Genomic DNA, 19,987 nt, shown 5'->3' with positions numbered 1-19,987 from the left:
TCTTGAAAAGAGCAGTACAGTGACTGACCGGTCGTTTTTTATCTTGGGAGTTTAATGTTTCTCAAAAATAGCTGCAAAATGTACTAAAAGCAAAGACAAAGGATGGTGACACAACACATTCTGAGTCTTACCACGCGATGTTTACATGGTAGTAGATTATATCAACAACACTCGCCCTCACTATCACATATATTAAATATCAGCGTAATACAACTATATTTATTTATTTTTATATATTAACAATACAGTCCAATAGAGTACCCTCCTTATAATACCAGTAGCTGGAAACATAGTTGCATTATCTGGAATAATTCGTGGAATATTAAGAATGTCCACATTAGTCTGAATGCCATGTATAGAGCACTGGAGAGGACATTGAAGGAAATGCATCTTTGCCTGCCATCGATAAAGCCGCTGGAGAGGACGTTGAAGGAAATTCGTCTTTGCCTGCTAACGGTAAAAACCATGTGACGTATTGTGAATGATCATGACTGGTCGACTATCAATTTGACGTTTTGAAAGGTGGTTACCCGCTACTGTTACATAATTATCTCGTTTTCTCGGATCACAACCTCGTGGGAAATGGATTCTCAGTGTGTGCGGTTATTCAAGGAGGTTCAACAAAATGTTAATCGTTTCTAAATATTTCCAATTTAGAAATTAAATTTGCAAAGTTCCATTTCTTGATTTATTTTCAATGTCCTCCATCCACCAGGGGCAACTTATCTTCAAATATTCTTTTCTGAATAGTATGCTACATATGTACCAGGACTAGTTGAAATTACTCAAAGCTTTCGAGATCTATATTGGAACACACAAGTCAATGTTTATACACACATTTTACATTTTGCATTAAGAAGGTTCGGTTTCTTAATTAGTGGAGGACACACGCGGACTAAATTTAATCCATTTCTTCTGATTTCTTCCTGGTACAATTTAGACAAATAGCGTTATCAAGAATGAGTACTTCCGGAATATCGGCATCTATATTTTGTAGACCACTGTGAAGTGAAAAGTACGGCGTACTTCCAGTTGTACCACATGTCAGGGTTTTTTCCCGATCCACTCGCATATAGAACGCGGCAAGAATGACTCCTGTGAAGGCTGTAATTACATCACATAATACTCGTTCTTCAAACTTGGCAAGCAGGCTCGGGTGGCGACTGCGATTTCAGGTTTCTCAGTATTTCTATGACGCTTTCCCGTAATCCAAACAGACCTGTGACCATTAATGTTGCGCATCTTGGTGTACCTTCAATAATCCCTGCTAGTCGTATTCGGTACGGGTCCCACACACTGCAGTATTTCAGGATCACTAATCCAGGTATTTGCATGACTCGATTGGTTCCAATTGAGATTGACCAATACTGTAGTCATAGGATATTAAGTTTTTTCGATTTGTAAAGTTCACAGTTTTACACTTTTGAACATTTATAATAACTTCCGAATGTTTGCAACAGTTTGAAACCTTATCAAGATCTCAATAGGCATCAGTGCAATTTTTTTTCGGATTGTATATACTTAATAATAGGTAACTGCAACGTCTGCTTGAAGTCTGAGGTTACTATTAATAATGTCTTCCGGTCACAAATACACAAAGCGAATGGAAAAGGTCCCAGCAGACTTCCCTGAAGTGACTGGATAAACTTTGGATCATCTCTACCAAGAAGTCCCCAGTCCAGTCACTAATTTCGTTTGTTGTGGTACTGACTCGCTTGCTTCTCAGGAGACAGTGATTACTACATTCATTTGTTTGCCTTGGCTCTTGGCTTTCAGGATTGGGTTTCGCAAGACCGATGTTTCCGTAATTCACGCTGGCTGGCATGGATGCTGTTAGAAATACATCATTACTTTTAAGCTCAGAATACGTACTAAAATTAGACAGTTATTGAAGAATGTCAGTGAGATTTCCAACCAACCAGTGCGCATCTTTTTTTTTTTTATTTCAAGACTCTGCGGTATTGTGTATATGACACAGTTTACTTCGTGGAGTGCACCAGAATTCACAGACGCATTGAATACATAAAACTTTACTGATACAAGTTCCTTAGCACGAATTTCGTTGTGGTAATAATGCAAACGCGAGCGAAATAGAACAATAACGAAAGCTGTGGGTTACACAACGAGTGGTTTACGAACCGTGATAGAATCAAAAACAGTTACGAAAAAACTTATCTCGTTAATTTGAGAGAAGCGTCCGTGTGGTTCTCACGTCTCTCAGGAAATCTAAAGATAAAAGAAGAATAATCGCTTCACAGGCACGGAAAACTGAATTCATTTTACTATCCCGAATTCGCAAATCGAAATGAAGCCACAGTGAATAAATCAGTTGTTTGTAGTGATAATATTTCAAGGACATTTCCTCATTAACGTCTGTGTAAATACTCCAAAATATAGGTTACTGAAGACTGTATCGTATGCTCATTGTTGTTGCATTCTGTTATGTAATATCGCACATCCTTCATTTACGAGTACCCGCATTAAATTTGCCTCTGCTGTCGACCTTATCAGAGTTTTATAATCCCGTAACACTACCTTTATCTGCTTCTGGTTTAATTTGCACAGTGCTGAACGAAAATGAGTTATTCTTAAAGATTTCATGTTGAGAGGTAAACAGAGTCAGCCCTACCGTATATGTGAACTTTGCAGCCGCCCAGAACGCCGAAGTTTAGGAGCTGCTAAATTTTGGCCTTAAATACAGAGCATTTCAACAAACAGTGTTTTACATGTGTTCACATTTGTTAGTGGTTTCGCGTTCTGACCTTTATAATACAAACACACTTCATTATTCTTGCATTTACGTAAATACCAACTACATCTTCGTCAATGAGGCACGACCATCAACAATACCTGAACAGCAAACAGTACACAAGTACTTATTCGCTGCTATAACAATAGTAAATTTTCATTATGTCTAATACTAGCAATATACGCGATACTTACAGCCAAGAAAGGAATAGTTTAGGTGAGAGAAGAAACAGCATCCTGACACTTCCCTTTACCCCTCCCTTCAAGCCATGCCTTCCTATGACGAACAAGAAACATATTCCTTCCAGACAGAAATGTCATTGCAGTTTTATTTACAGATACGAAGATACGGGTGTATGATTTGCAATTGGAAAGAGATATTTGTGAATTTCTTCATCTAATTAATGTAATTACAAATCATATAACTTACTATTTGTTGTGTTCTATGGCTTATTAAGACACAGTTTCTTTTTTTAGCGGACCTGGCGCGACAGTTTCATAGAGAGCGTGCAGTCTGCTAAACGACCCCGGGTTTAGTACGGCTAGTTGTGTAGGCGGACCGCTAGTCGCGATTTGTAGCTCAGTGGTTAGAGCGCTGACCTCTACAGCACTTCCAGTCCAGCACACATTTTTAATCTCTCAGCAAGTTTCAGTCCCCAGCTATTTCTGGACACATAAAAAATGCTTGGGAAACTGAAGAAGTGCCAATCGCACTGTAAAGGTACCACAACGGCGCCTGTCAGATATTGTTTGATACTGAAGCTGGATCACATCTTCCATGGGAAATTAAATATCCATGATATAACACAACCTTTTCTTTTGTTTTTTAATGTGAGTAAATACTGAACGGAAGGTGGAAATGAATCTATTTTTTAACTTTTGGAAATAAATGAATAATTGTTAGGAATATTTTAAATAAAAGCAGTGTTTCATCCTACAAGCGTTAACATCGTTCTCATAGATGCCTATAATTTTAGGAAGAAAGCAGGTAGTTTTTATGCCTTTTCTAAAAAAACATTCGCTCTAGAGTTAGCTTATATCGAAGAATGCCGGCTGTTGTTAATTCTGATGCTTTGTTGCTTTTCTGTTGTTCCGTGGCTACTATTTATTATAATCCAATCACACAAATTGTTACTAAAGCAACCGGTGACAGATCGCAGTTGTTGTATTATTCATCTAAACAACATAATATTTACTGACATGTTTTAGAGGCAGTTGTTAGACTGACGCAGGTAAGAGGGGAGGGAGGAGCATCCAACACATAACACGCTCAGGGCGCGAAGAACTTCGGATCTGCCACTACAGGGAAATAATCATTATGAGAGGTAAGGAGAAAAATATTTAGTATTGTCTATGGTCTTGGACTATTAAATGAGTTGTTCACATATAAAGATCTGAGTTATGGAACTGTAGACGCCAATGTCTCCTAATCTGACTGAAGTGTTAGAGATTTATTCTTGCATTAGCAGTGAAAATTGCTTCAGGCAAATGGAGTTCTTGCAAACTCGGGCATATATATAAGAGCGCCATTGACTCCAGAGGTATGTAGTGGATTACAACTGTTGGCTAGACAGAAGGAACTGTGTAAAAGCTTGGAATTTTCTACTGTAATTGACTAATTGATAATTAAGGAATTATTAACGTCGAAATTTTAATTTTCTGGATACATACATGTAACCAAAAACAGTCTTACGTATGACGTTATTGTACGTAAATTGAAAGGCGCATCACACGTCGTACATCGTACATAGATATTGAAAATGTTATTGGCTCTGACACCTAGTTATTAAAATTAACACCGCCCTCGCGACGTCACCTAAATTAGGTTCAAATGGTTCAAATGGCTCTGAGTACTATGGGACTTAACATCTGGGGTAATCAGTCCCCCTAGAACTTAGAACTACTTACATCTAAGTAACCTAAGAACATCACACACATCAATGCCCGAGGCAAGATTCGAACCTGCCACCATAGCGGTCACGCGGTTCGGGACTGAAGTGCCTTGAACCGCTCGGCCACAGCGGCTGGCAGCTAAATTAGGCATGTAATGGCACATTTCAACAACTTATCCTCGATAACTGTTGCCAGCTGTGATGAAACATATGCGGCATGCATTTACATTGGTATCAAGGTTTTCCCAAAAAATTTTGGGAAATTTATTGAATGTGATCCTAACATCTGCCGGTCCATCCTAGTCTTAGTTCCGTATTGCGATGTTTATAGGACGATGGTGGAGAAACTGCAATTTACCGACAGTCATCTCTTAAGGTTTCAGCATGCCAAAGCAAGAAAGAAAATTCACTCGTCAGGGCACCTGTAAACACGCAGATTGTACACTACGATTTCTCCTCGATCCCCAAATTCAGAGCTCATTGATTTAATCAATTATTTTTTCTCTTTTGCTGGTAAAAACTAAAGAAAAGGGAAAGGTAAAAAGTGAAAGTGACTGGGAAACATGATTAAGCGCACTATTCGTGGATCTAAAGTGGTGATCTCCACATCACGTCTCATCATAAGTGTTAAACTTTAGGATACTTGTTATTATAGAAATGGAAACGGTGGAGACAAAACAGAAAAGAGAAGTGTAGATTGAATGAAGCACTACAGTAACACCTGAGAGAGCTGTGCGCGGGGTATGTGGGTACACTGCTCACCTGCTGTACCTCGCGGCGACCCGCTCGCTGTCTGAACGATGTGCACCCGCTCGTCCGCAGCCGCGCGCGCTACTGACTGGGGGCCGGGCGCCAGCCAGCCACTGTGGCCGCCACGCGGGCGCGCGCCCCTCCACGCCGCTCGCACTAGAGCACGCACGCGCGCTCCTAGCTAGACGGGCGCCGATCCGTTCCACAGACGGGGCGGTAGACCGCACGGCTGCGAGGGCCTGAGGAAATACACTGAGGCGCCAAACTGGTACGGGCATGCATATTCAAATACAGAGATACGTAAACAGGCAGAATACCGCGCTGCGGTCGGCAACGCCTATAGAAGACAAGTGTTTGGCTCAGTTGGTGATGGGTTACTGCTGCTACAATGGCAGGTTGTGAAGATTTAAGTGAGTTTGGACGTGGTGTTGTAGTGGGCGCACGATCGATGGGACACAGCATCTCCGAGGTAGCGATGAAGTGGGGATTTTCCCGTACGACCATTTCAAGAGTGTACCGTGAATATCAGGATTCCGGTAAAACATCAAACGTCCGACATCGCTGCGGCCGCAAAAAGATCCTGCAAGAATGGGACCGACGACGACTGAAGAGAATCGTTCGGCGTGACAGAAGGGCAACCCTTCCGCTAATTGCTGCAGATTTCAGAGCTGGTCCATCAAAAAGTGTCGCCGTGCGATCCGTGGGCTTTTGGATCCGAAGGCCCACTCGTGTACGTCTCGCCTAGGCCGTCAACACCGACATCGGACTGTTGATGAATGGAAACATGTTGCCCGGTCGCGGACGAGTCTCGTTTCAAATTGTATTGAGTGGATGGACGTGTACGGGTATGGTGACAACCTCTTGAATCCATGCACCCTGCAAGTCGTCGGGCACTGTTAAAGCTGATGGAGCCTGTAATCGTGTGGGACGTTCGCAGTTGCAGTGATGTGGGACTCCTGATATGTCTAGATACGACTCTAACAAGTGACACGTACGAAAGCATCCTGTCTCATCACCTGCATCCATTCATGTCCATTGTGCATTCCAACGGACTTGGGAAATTCCAGCAAGACAATGCGACACCCCACATGTCCAGAATTGCTACAGAGTCTCTCCAGGACACTCTTCTGAATGTAAACACTTCCGCTGGCCACCAAACTGCCCAGACATGAACATTATTGAACATATCTGAGACGCCTTGCAACGTTCTGTTCAGAAGAGATCTTCATCCCCTCGTACTCTTGCTGATTTATGGAGTGCCCTGCATGATTTATGGTGTCAGTTCCCTCCAGCACTACCTCAGTCATTTGTCGAGTCCATGCCACGTCGTGTTGCAGCACTTCTGCGTGATCACGGGGGCCCTATACGATATTAGGCAGGTGTACCGGTTTCTTTGTCTTTCAGTGTATTACATGGTTTTTAGGATTAACAAATTGCACCTAGGTACCTAGTAAGTGACTAAACGTTGCAGAAAATATATCCATGGCATTACAATAAAAAGTATATATCAGTCTTTTTTATTTCTGAAGGAAAGAATTCTAATCGTATGTTATGTACCTACATATTCCTTCCCAGTTCATAAAATCAAGATACATTCTTGCTATCTCTTTTTCAGCAGCTGCTTGGTCATGGGCGTATTGTCGATTTCAAAATATCACGATAATTGACAAGAAAGCAAAGCGTATGTGTACTAATGAAGATAGGTACAATGTACAAATACAAGTGTCCCAATTTTTCTCTCTGAAGTCTGCTCAGTCTATTACATATTGTCTGTTGGATATCCATCTTTTACAATCCTATATTAATAGCCTTGCCCTGTCGAAAATTGACATGACAATTAATGGGTGACTTTTTCTACAGTGTTGATGGCTGATCACCGAAACCGGTTGTCGTAATAAATTAGAGATAGTAGCGTGTCAAGCACTGCCTAAAATAGTCTGACTAACGGCAGCAACATCGATTCGGCAGGTGCATATCTTGACCCTGGTAAGAGCGATAGAACCTGCTTTAAGAGCCCGCAATGACCTTAATGTAAACGAAATTCTTTTATTCATTTTTCAGCCTCAGGTAACACAAATGTTTGGTTATCGCGTTCTTCAAGGGGAAATTATGCCGCTTTCAGGACTGTACTGGAGTCGAGGTGGTCGCGAGCATTTACAGAACAGAATCACAGTAGTGTGTCAAACTTTTTTCTAGAGGCAGTTCCCAGCACAACAACGTCCGTCTCCAGTTACTAGAAGAACGCCCTCTTCCCCTACTACCCAACCTGGTCGCAACAGTAGTTATTCGTGACGGATTCCTAAATTTACATTCAGTTACACAACAGAGCTTTTGTAATAGACTGAAGAACACGGCCGTGCTGTACTATAGGTGTCTAGATCCATAATGTATGAACCCAAAGGTATGAGCTGAGAACAGAGAAAAACGTATGAAGTTTAAAGGTCCAAGATTAGAACATCGCGATATGCTGTTATTATTGCAAGCCCTGCAATCTAATTCGAATAGCTGAACAATACTGTATCAAACTGAGCAGAAGAGGATCAACTAGATTCGTTCATAGGCTGTTAAAGGTTGATTCCGCTGGGCAATTTGAGGGTGGTTTTAAAAGGTTTTCCACGTTCATCTAGTCGAATGCCGGTTAATTAGTTAGTCTGATGTCTGGTAATGAACGTCATCTTTCCTTCTGGTATTGTAATTATGTACATTATTGTTCCTTTTGAACTGTAGTGCATTATTACAGCAAATTACACGAGGGAATAAAAGTATTGTGAAGCAGTAGTCAGAATGCCTAACTCCTTAAACAGATCTACAAGATGATCTTCGGCGAGCACCACATATTATTGTTATAGCACGTTTTTGAGAATTGAATACTTTCTTTCTTAAAGATGAGTTAACCCAGAACATTATTTCATATGACGTTACTGAATTAAAATATCCAAAACACGTCGACTGACTAATTAGTCTCACCCCAAGATTATTCTAAGTGCAAATGTGGCTGAACGAAGTTGTTTTCATATTTCCAAAATGTGCTTCTTCCATTTTCAATTTATCAATATGGACACCTAAGAATTTTGAAGTTTCCACCGTATTTGTTATTTGATCACCATCTGTTACATTTATCATTAGTGTAGTACCCCTAGATGTCCAGAACTGAATATGTTATGTCTTTTTAAAACTGAGAGTGAGACCATTTGAAGAAGACTAATCAGTGACTATTGTTTACCATTTCCTATGTTTCCATTTATATGCTTGGATTGATTACAGTACTAGTCCCATCTACAGCAACAAGATATCTGCTTGTTCTGTATTAGACAGAACATCATTTACATTTATGGGGAACAGTGCACCGAAGATTGAGTCTTGGTGAACCTCATACATGGATTCTCCTCAATCAGTATTACATACTCAGAGTATATTGGTTGAAGTACTAAGTACAACATTTTCATTTTTTTGTTGAATATGACATTGTCCATTCGTTGACTGTGTTAAATGAATGCCCACTCGCAGCCAGTGTCTGTAGTCCCTTTGTGCCCTAATTTATAGTGGCTGCTGGATCAAAATGGTATCTATTCTTTTGGAAAGAACAGACACCACATACGTACAACAGTGTTAGTTCATCCATCTTGCATTTTTTAATTTACCAACTGCGCCATCTTGCATTTTTTAAATTTCCCGCCAGTACCATCTTGGACTGTGACATCAGAGGGCACGTGGCTCCTCCAAGTGCTAATCACATGAGAAATGCACCAGTAGCCCTACAGATACGCTACTGAATTGTGTGTCCATATCCTACCCCAGTAATCCTACAGGGAAAGAGTACCTACAGTTAAATGTGGAATGTGAACCAAGTGTTTTTCCTGTAGAATTCTCACATCCCTGGGATGTGAAGGCTAGGTTAAAGGCAGACCAAGAATTCTGGAGTTTGACCAGGATTATAGCTCACAACGTTTCGGTTTCCAGTCACATGCTGTTTGATTAGACCATGAGGTATGGCTAATGGTATAGTAATCATTAGTACACTTTATCGAATTAAGAATGTTCTGTCAAAACTATTGAGTAGATTTGTTCAAGCATGCTAAACTCAGTAATTGCATAAAATATTTGCATCAGCAGACATGGTACACAATTACCTAATTAGATTGTATGCACAACTGTACTGTACTGTAGATTAAGTACGCCGATGCTCTACTCAAAAGATTTTTCAGCAAAATTTGTCCATTTGAACAGGCGACTCTATTATTTGATAATTATCCCTGTTCATTACGAGCAACTAAATTATTCAGCCAGTGTAAATATTTACGTCTGTGAAATATCAGTAGCAATTTTAATTCTTTGATTAATTAATAATTCGATGCCAAAAATATTGTCTTATTTCAGTGAGTTATCATTGCCATTGTCAAAAGTGAGTTGTTTCCCCATTTAGATTCGACCGTATTCAGAACCAACAGACATGCTTCCGAAATCCTTGGATATACGGTCACACGGTTAAATGGTTTAACTGATTGGAGTGTTGTGATGTACACAGATTCCTAGCCAAACACACTGGACATTCACATTACGAAGCCAGCAAATGAGGCTACTTCATTCATATTGTGCTCAAGGGCACTTCAAAACACGACAGCTCCTTTCTGCCATTCAGTCACGTTCCTATGTCAACCTATCTTGTAGCACTGATACCATACAACTGATTGGCACATACATACATTTTCGCTGCCATCGGTTATGTCGGCACTGAGGGATGACGCTGTTCCAAAGCGACCACTGTGTTTAAGGGCGTGACTAATATTTGTCCAGTGACATTGCTGCGATACACCATTGACACTGCAGGACAAGAAAGAGCCAAATGTTCCCACGATCTTGGAGAAGGAGTTTCCCATGCACTGGGTACACGCGATCTTGCCACAATGAAATGTGCTCATATCTTGAGACTGACCTGTCATATGTTCGGCTGTCACTTTGGCGACCAGATTGAGTAAAGTGACACAATGCTTAGCACAGTGGACTGGTTTTCGGGAGGACGATCCACGGCCGGCCATCCAGATTTAGGTTTTTGTAAGATTTCCCTAAATCGCATCAGGCAAATTCGAGGATGCTTCTTTTGAAAATGTCTCGGCTGATTTCCCTCCCCATCCCTGAAACAATTCGAGTTAGTGCACCGTCTCTAACGATCTCGTCATCGATGGGACGTTAAGCACTGATCTTCCTTCCTTTTCTCCATCTGTCAGATAGCACAAAGTCTGATGACATCTCAGTCACGTGACACACTCCATTCTTTTACTCTCTGTGGTGATGGAAGCGGTCTCCCGCCAACGCAGCGACGACATCTATTTCAACAGCTAATGTGTATTTGACAGTACATACAAATATACATACGTCATGTTCCATTCCATGGGAATGATTGTGCCCCACGACCGTGATGTGATCCGTGACAGAAGGAAGGTCAACATCGGTCGCAATATCACCTGCCTAGATTTCAGCTAACAGTGCAGCTATAGGTGCAGTGCATTATAGGCAGTCACGTAGACTCAGCGTAATTATAACAACACATATCCCAATGGACTAATGTTTGTCCATGCCTGATTATATTGGAATATGTGTTGTTATAATTACATTGAGTGTTCATTGACTACCTATCGTGCGCTGATAATAGCTGCAATATTAGCTGAAATCTAGATTTGCAATAAAAAATAGAGATGATATTAACGAGCGATGCTGACCTTCTTCCAGCCTTAAATGTACGAATAGCAGGCGGATGACAACACGAAGACGACTCGAAAAAGATCCTTAATTTTCATTTAAAACCAGTCCATTAGACGAATATCATCTCGTTCCAAGAGCGGCTCAACATGCGCTGTTCCATGTGCACGCGCCCTGTCATCCACAGAAATGAAGTCAGAATTGAATGCACTGCTAAACGGACGCACATGGGGAAGGAGTACAGTCTCACAGAAATATTGCCCAGTGATTATACCGTGTTTCAAAGTTTTCGAGTTCAGTTCGCCAATGTAACATTATGCTTCCTCGTACTATATCACCTAGACCACCAATACGATCATATTCAAGAATATTCCTGGGTGTATTGCGTACTCTCATATGGCGAGAGGTGTGAAGCATTGCAGCACATCTACATGCACTAACGACCATCTGGGACTTGCCAGGCACGTTGGTAGAGAAACTGAATGCCCCTTGCCGACATGCCTTGCCGTCCTTGATGATCACACATCCTATTAAGAACCATGTCCCGTATTTGTAAAGTCCAGGGCTCCATCATAAATCGCGGTGACTTCGATGTAATTGGTGACTGTCAATAAAAGTGTCATTTCTGTTCGTCTCATTGCGAATTTCTTCCACGTACCTTCTACACTCTACTGAGGCAGTTCTTTCTATGTATGATCCAAGTTTCATCGAGCATGTTGAGCCGCTCTTGGAACGAGATGATATTCGTCTAATGCATCATGCGAAAGTTACTCTCATTCTAACATTTTGCACATCATTGTATGTAACACACACTACACTGCCTGTCTTGTTGGCATCTCCGGAACAGGAACCAGCAATATTGCAGAGTTGCAGAAACCAGTTCACATGCTCATTCGAAGTTGTTACAACAAAGAGAGGGGACATTTCTAATTCAGTACCAGTGCCCTCTAGATTCAATTGTGCGAACGTGCTATCTATGCTTGCATTAAGTCCAGTTTGTGCCAGATTGTTAGCAAGAGATATTGTAGATAGTTTACGAACCAGTTCACAACTAATTTGGAAAGATGACACAACTCATTGTGCAAGAGTTCGATGGTAACCATTGAGCCATGGCGGGGTTTCTGGCGTTGCCTCTCGAATTCCTGACGCCACTAGCTCGATCTGTCGGTTTGAGGCCAATAAGATCTTCGCTAGAGGTTGTTCATGGGGACGGGGCTGTTATGACGTGGCGAGTAAGAGAGTGGTAACGGACTGAGGAAGACGGTGTCAGGGGTCCGCACGGCGAGTAAGGCGATCACATGCGCAAGGGTCTTGGGCACGGAATCCGTCGATTGGTTGCTGGGCAAATTTGTGGGCCGATTTGAATCCGTGGCTGACTTCGAGTACCATCTTCGCGAGTAGCCTGGCCAGCCCGCTCTGAGATGTGGCACACCGATGAGAAAGTTGAAGCTAGTTTCGCTGTGCTGGCTTCTGGACCCCCTTTGGAACTGGCAAGCTTCAGCTTTAATTCGTGAACTTCATTAAGTTTTTCGATTTTCAGGTCTTGACTGTGATTTTCTTATTGAAACCTGTAATTCCGTTGCGATCGTTGCGATTTCTTGGCTGATGTATTTCACCACCAGTTGGTTCCTTGATTTGTAGCTGCTGTTTACTTTTTCTGAGTCGATATTGGCCTTGGTTGCTTAACAGGATATCTTAAACTGTGTGAGCCGATTATGTTTCCTGAGCTGGAGTTATAACGTGTTTGCTGGCCGGTGTGACCGAGCGGTTCCAGGCGCTACAGTCTGGAACTACGCGACCACTACGGTCGCAGGTTCGAATCCTGCCTCGGGCATGGATGTGTGTGATGTCCTTAGGTTAGTTAGGTTTAAGTAGTTCTAAGTTCTAGGGGACTGATGACCACAGATGTTAAGTCACATAGTGCTCAGAGCCATTTTTGAACCTAACCTTTCGCCTTACATCCCTTTATTCATAATTGTAGTGTATGTAAGACACTCTGCACTAGCTCGTTTTGTTGGCATCTCCGGAACAGGAACCAGGAATATTGCAGGGTTACAGAAACCACTCCACATGCTCATATGAAGTTGTTACAACAACGAGAGGGGGGCCTCTTTATTTGAACGCCAGTGCCCTCTAGACTCAATTCTCCGAACGCACCAGTTAGGTTTGTATTAAGTCCAGTTTGTGCCAGATAGTTAGCAAGAGAAATTGTAGAGTAGTTGATGAACCGATTCACAACTAATTGGGAAAAAACAAAGATGACAGAACCCAAAGTGCGAAAGTTCGATGGTAACCATACCAAGTTTAAGGGACGCACCATAGGCTTCATACACAAGACTTTTTTTCTCAAGATCTTGAGATGCCTCAAACTGCATGCAAGAAAAGCTCCATTTTCTGGAGTAGAAACCTATGCTAGTGGAATGGCTTATCTGGAGATGGAATAAAACTACTTGCTTCTTTGGAAAACAACTCCATGTCGAGACAGTCGTTTATGCTATTTATGCTACTCGTAGTTTGCTGATCTACTCCTTCTACCCCTTAATAGCTTGCTGACCTTGTTTTCCAGTCCCTCAGCCGCTTACAAACACACAATACAGTAAATGAACAGTGCTGTTACAGCGAGCAAGGGAATACACATTTGGTCCAGTCGACAGATAGTCGAAAAGCAGATGTTTTCTTACAAAAGCTCCGAATTTTCTTAACATTTAATATGTGTTATGTAGGGGGTCTGCAGTGTTGAGTCCAAGTTTTCGACCGTGAGAACTTCATGCCAACTTGTAGAGTGGATGGACCGAAAAACCGCGAAATATTGACGCTTCTTTTTTTTTTGTTTTTTTTTTCTTAACACTTTCTCTCCCACATTCTGCGACCAAAATATCTTAGACCTGTCTTGAAGAGCGTCAAATTTCCTACAATTTTCACTAGTTAAACGTCTTTTTACAGCACATACTTTCCAAGAGGTAGAGCTTCAATAGATCGGCATATTTCTCAAATCGTTAAAAAAATAAAAAAACGCAAGTTTTACCGTTATAACTTCAATTTTGCAGATTTTAAAAATATAATTGTAAGTGCCTCTAATGGACAACGTTTGTGAACAGCAAGAACCCCCCCCCCTTCTCCCCTCCCCCCCCTCCTGTCAGTGGAATGTTCATTGCTGCTTGTGCTGGAAAACTGGGTGCTCAGATCGCGCGTTGTCCTTGGGAGATCGTCAACCCTTCACTCTCCATCCTTGCCTAGGCTATTGCTGAAAGCGGGACTTCCTCACATGATATTGTTCCTGTTTCCACGCTGTGGATTCAGCACTTCCGAATGTTACGCTAACGAAAAACTTCATTAAAGCTAAAGGGATGTGATAGTGGAACATACAAGTCGAATATATGGAGGTTCACACCGTATTTTTTTCTTCTTCTCGCATTCCCTCTCGATCGCAAGGACAAAAGAATTTTACTGCAAGACGGATTGCGTTAGTTTGAAGGTTGGTCGTTTTAAATAAGATTCTATACATGTGGTAAGGAGTTTATGCTCAAATTGCTTGTGACAGAATGTCCTCTCGACAAGTTTGGCCACTGAACGCAAGCGACAACAGAAAAGCACAACTTGACAGTATACCAGGTTATCTTTATACTACCTGTAGCTAACCAAGAAAGCTATGGGACAGGTCAAGGATCTTGTGATGGAAGTGAAGTCCGAATTTAACAAAATTTTTATTTACTCTTAAGTTGAACAAGATGAGTCAAAAGTTATTTGCTTTAAGAGAAATTCTTCTTCTTTCTTCGTTTGGGTCATCTAAGGACCACGCACCAATTTCAATGCTTCCTTCTTTGTTGTTCTTTCTTTTTCCTCCAGTATTCTTTCATCTTTTCACTATGTATCCTTTTTCTCTCCTCAGACAATTTTGACCCTTTCTTCTTCTCCCTCTTGCCTTGGAAACCTTCCATTTTTAACACTTTGGTCTTGAAAATCTCTGTTTCTGATGCATCTTTTTCACTTATGTTGTTTCTTTCCAAATCTTTAGTAACTTCTTGAATCCAAGCTATTGTTGACTTCTTGTCCCAAAGATATTAAAAAAAAAATCTGTTTGGTTAACCTGTTGCCGTTCATTCTGTATAAGTGTCCAAAAAATAGCAGCCGTCTGTTTCGTAGTGTTTCATTTATGTTTTCTATGTTGCGATAAACGCCTTCATTGCATCTTAATTTCCATACCTCTGTATTTTTTGGTGCTCCAAGAATTTTTTGAATGATTTTTCTTTCTAGGACTTCAAGTTTGTGTAATTTGTAGTTCAGTACTAAACATTCAATCGCATAAAGACATTCTGGTTTTACTACTGTGTTGTAGTGCTGTATCTTCAAATCTTTAGACAGACACCTTTTGTTGTAGACATTCCTAGTTATTCCATAAGCTCTCTCCATTTTATGTATTCTTTCTTCTATAGCGAATTTTTCTAAGCCATTTTCTTGGATAATTTCTCCCAAATATTTAAATTTATTTACCCTCTTTACCTGGCCAATATCTGTTGCTAGGGATTCCAGAGCATTTTTTTATATTTGTCATAATTTTTTTTTCTGCAGATATTCTTAAATCTGCTTTGTTGGCTATTTCTCCTAAGAGATTGATCTGTATTCCAGCATTTGTTAGGTTTTCAGAAAGCATGGCAAAATCATCCACAAATGCTAAACAGTGAATTTCAATACCTTTCCATTTAGTTCCCAGTCTGATTGGTGATAGCTTCTCTTCTTTTAGTTTTTGTTCCCATTCTCTTACTATTTTCTCTAGTACGCAGTTAAAGAGGAGTGGAGACAGGCCATCACCTTGCCTTACACCTGTTTTTATGTTGAATGCCTTCGATATTTCACCCTGAAACTTTGTTTTTGATTTGGTGTCTGTGAGCGTTTCACGAATAAGGTTTGCTAATTTAGATTTGATGCCAAATTCTCTGTTTCCGTATCAACTGAGTCAAACGCCTTTTTAAAATATATAAATGTTACAACGATATCATTGAAGTTTGTAAGTCTACGACGAATTATGGACTTTAGGTTGAAAATCTGTTCTGAACAAGATCTGCCCTTCTTTCTAAATCCACTGTGATATTCTCCAAATTGACTATCAAGTGTTGCTTCTACCTTGTTTAGTAGTATTGTTGAAAATATTTTATAACCCTCTGGCAACAAAGATATACCTCGGTAGTTGTTTATATTTTGCATATGACCTTCCTTGTGCAAGGGATGGATGAGAGCCACTTTCCAGTCTTCTGGTATCTTTTCAGTTTCCCATATTTCTTCAAATATGAGCTGAAGGTTAGTTATAATTTTTAGTTGAGACCATTTAATAATTTCAGCTGTAATTGAGTCTTCTCTACTGTCTTTGTTGTTTTTCAGGGTACTTATTGTTTTTTTTTAAATTTCTTCAGCTGTAGGTGATGGATTGCTTCTGTATTTTCATGGAGATCTGGAAATTCTAGCTTATAGTTTGGTTCTTCACGGTTCAATAATTTTTCAATGTACTTTATTAGTATTTCACAATTCTGGCTGTTGCTTAGGCATACTTTACCATTTTCATCTGTGAAGCAAATACTTGGATCCTGGTAGCCCTTTAGATGACTTTTAAACATCTGATAGAAATTCTGAGAGTTATTTTTTACAAAGTTGTTTTGTATGTCAGGAAGTTGTGATTTCTCAAAAGATCTTTTAGCTCTCTTTGTTATTCTTGCTGTTTCTTTTCTTTGCATTCTAAATGCATCAAGGTGTTCAGGCTTCCCAGAGCATTTCCATTTCTTCCGCTGTTTTGTTCTTTCTGTAACTGCTTCTTCACAGTTTTCATTCCACCAGACTTTCTTCTTCATTTTTGTTGTTCAAAATACGTTTTTCGGTGCCCTTTTGATTTCTTCCGATATTTCTTCCCATTTTCCTGATTTAGTTCCTTTAATTTCTTCCCGAAAATTTTTTTATTACCTCTTTGGTGATGTTGAGGTTGTCTGTATTATATTTAATTAATTTCTGGCAGACTCTTATAGAGATAAAGAATTTCATTTTTTTCCTTTTCCTGTTTTTCTTTTAAACGAAGTAAAGCTCATCGGTAAGATAAAATAGAATGAACCTCGAAATAGGTTAGTAAAAAGTGACTCTAACTGTTGTGTATGACTTTGTGCACAATCGTAAGGAGAGGTGGGCTACTGAGTTGTGTGGTATGTGTCGTCATAGGAGAGCTGGCAGGAGCAGAAATGATTAGCAAACCAGTTAAAACAGTAAACAGAAGATTTATTTAATTTATATTTCTCCAAGCCTACAAAGACTCATTACAAATAATGCAGTTCATACAATAGCAACAAGGATGAAGCGCTCTGAAAAAAGCACGAATTATGGCACTGAAGCCACTGCAAGGTGATGTCTGCATAGCTTCATGTAGCAAAGAGGCTCCAAGTGCGAGTGGGGCTGTGTGGCTGCTGCCAGACAACCTATATCGTGACGGCAGAGGGCGCTCGTGGTATGGAGCCACTGGAAGTGTGGCCCAGCAGGTGTGCACCATTGGTTCTGCCAGATCCTACACGACTGCTATAAGAGTCTGCCAGAAAGTTGTACTACCGTTGCCAACTTTATGATACCCAAGAGGTGGTATCGACACGTGATACCACACTAACTTTGCAGAAGAGATCCTGTAGAAGGAAGACTGCATGGAGGCACCAAGATATCCTAATCTGCGTAACTCAGTGACGCACGAATTAAGAACCCAAATTCAGACTGGAGGAACCAGCAGTTTAGGTTGCACATCCAAAATATATGAAAAGCAAACTGCTCATATTGTGGATCATGCTACCGATTATTGCAAAAACTTACCTCTGCTCCAAGACACCAGAGTGTGGCCAAACGATCACAGATGACCCTCAACTGTGCCGATCCCCGACTGTTTGAGAAATTCCTTCCTCGATCCCAACTTCCAACCTCACAAAAACCCCAGGGGAAGGGGCTGTTGACAACATGACGGTAGAGAAATCTCACAAAATTTTCGAAAAATAGTGGAAAAGACAGCGAAATTCCCCCTCTCTGCACATTTTCCCTTCACGAGGTTGGCACTGGACTGAAACAGTGTTATTTTGATTGGTCAGTCCATCCACACCCTGCACTAGGCAGGCCGACGCAATCTCATTGGGCAGGCCTAATTTTTGGAGCAGAAACAGAGACGCCGCTTCCATGCTAGCTTACTAGTTCCTTAGCTTTGGCCCTTAAGGGGTGAGGGCAGAGGAGGCAGATCGTCACACTGGATTTATCTCCAAGAGGGTAGCGAGACAAACATCAAGTCCACTGTACAACCTGTCCCCATTCGCCAACACAGGGTGGTGGTGGCGTGGGCCCTCCAGACTTACACCAAGGTTAGCCCACCCGCAAAGAGGTGTGGCTGATGCAATGAGAGTTATCGATGGGCTATCTGCCGCCGCAAAAGGACATCCCAGTTCGACCTGAAAATGCCAGCTGGAAGCTTGACGATAAAAAGTAAGAGATCCTGGCAATGTCGTACACAATGAGAGGCTACCTGTTAACGTTGTATGCAATGAAAATTAACACTTGGAGTTACTATATTAAAGTGATGATTTAATTGAGAAGGCAAACAACATTTAGTTTACTGGCAACATTTATATTTCCAAACACACAAAAACAAAAGAAACAAAAGACAGGTCTAATTAAAGCTAAACAGATTATTTTCGAATATCGTAAACAATTAACAAGTGGTTTAAGACCACAATAGACAAGTATCCTGGGTGACAAAGGTGAATCAAATACACTGACTCTAAAAATGTGGATAACGCTGAGCAGACTTTGACTTGTTCAATCTAACTTGGGCTATGTGGGTGCAGTTGAGAGCAAGTGGTGAGTGGGGTCTTTACGCCTAGACAAGGCCAGAGCAGCAGTACTTTACACTGTTTGCTTCGTGCAGCGATGTAACATGCAGCTGGCGAGTCGTGTGCGGTAGTGGCGAGACGTAAGGCGGCATCTGTGAGTCGATCGCGCCCACGAAAGAAATGAAAAATCCCAAGATCTAGCGATCTAGGTTACAGTACGCTTGTTCGCCCACTGCTTGAATACTGCTCAGCAGTGTGGGATCCGTACCAGATAGGGTTGATAGAAGAGATAGAGAAGATCCAACGGAGAGCAGCGCGCTTCGTTACAGGATCATTTAGTAATCGCGAAAGCGTTACGGAGATGATAGGTAACTCCAGTGGAAGACTCTGCAGGAGAGACGCTCAGTAGCTCGGTACGGGCTTTTGTTAAAGTTTCGAGAACATACCTTCACCGAAGAGTCAAGCAGTATATTGCTCCCCCCTACGTATATCTCGCGAAGAGACCATGAGGATAAAATCAGAGAGATTAGAGCCCACACAGAAGCATACCGACAATCCTTCCTTCCACGAACAATACGAGACTGGAATAGAAGGGAGAACCGATAGAGGTACTCAGGGTACCCGCCGCCACACACCGTCAGGTGGCTTGCGGAGTATCGATGTAGATGTAGATGTAAATCAGGCAGACGGACCGCAATTTACTCCCTATTAGAGCCATGAAATCACAGAAGATTTCAGTGTGTCACACACCCTTTCGCTGGTAGTACCATGGACCAATTCGGCTCACTTATACGGCAGAATGCACAAGGATGCCAAACGTCGAGACTGGTAAACCAAATCTAATAAGTGTGTCTTCGGCAAGCGAGTGGCCCGAGACGTTTGAAGCCACACCACACTGTCAGTACAGTGAAAACTTCACCACAGGCTCTCCAGTCTAACTTCTCGCAAACTGAGTCAGTCTAACGATGGGTCCCAAGTACCAGCCACACCTGCCAGAGCTTCGACCAGAAGTTGCTTCCAGGCCGAAGTCCAGAGCCACAGTCCCTCGCAGACCGAAGTCCCCCGCCA

General features: G+C 41.5%; 1 protein-coding gene across 1 annotated transcript in view; it reads right to left on the bottom strand.

Moving 5' to 3' along the window:
• LOC126191064 (very long-chain-fatty-acid--CoA ligase bubblegum) overlaps positions 1-5,536 on the bottom strand; it is a 175,749-nt gene extending 170,213 nt beyond the window's left edge. Inside the window, exon 1 of the mRNA XM_049931781.1 lies at positions 5,403-5,536. The gene's annotated coding sequence lies outside the window, so the exon portion shown is untranslated. The remainder of the gene's footprint in view (positions 1-5,402) is intronic.
• Between the last annotated feature and the right edge of the window lie 14,451 nt (positions 5,537-19,987).

This window comes from Schistocerca cancellata, chromosome 6 (genome assembly GCF_023864275.1).
Source record: "Schistocerca cancellata isolate TAMUIC-IGC-003103 chromosome 6, iqSchCanc2.1, whole genome shotgun sequence".
NCBI classification, from domain to species: Eukaryota; Metazoa; Arthropoda; class Insecta; order Orthoptera; family Acrididae; genus Schistocerca; species Schistocerca cancellata.
The sequence above is the reverse complement of the archived record's forward strand: the minus strand, read 5'-3'. Positions and strand labels throughout refer to the sequence as shown.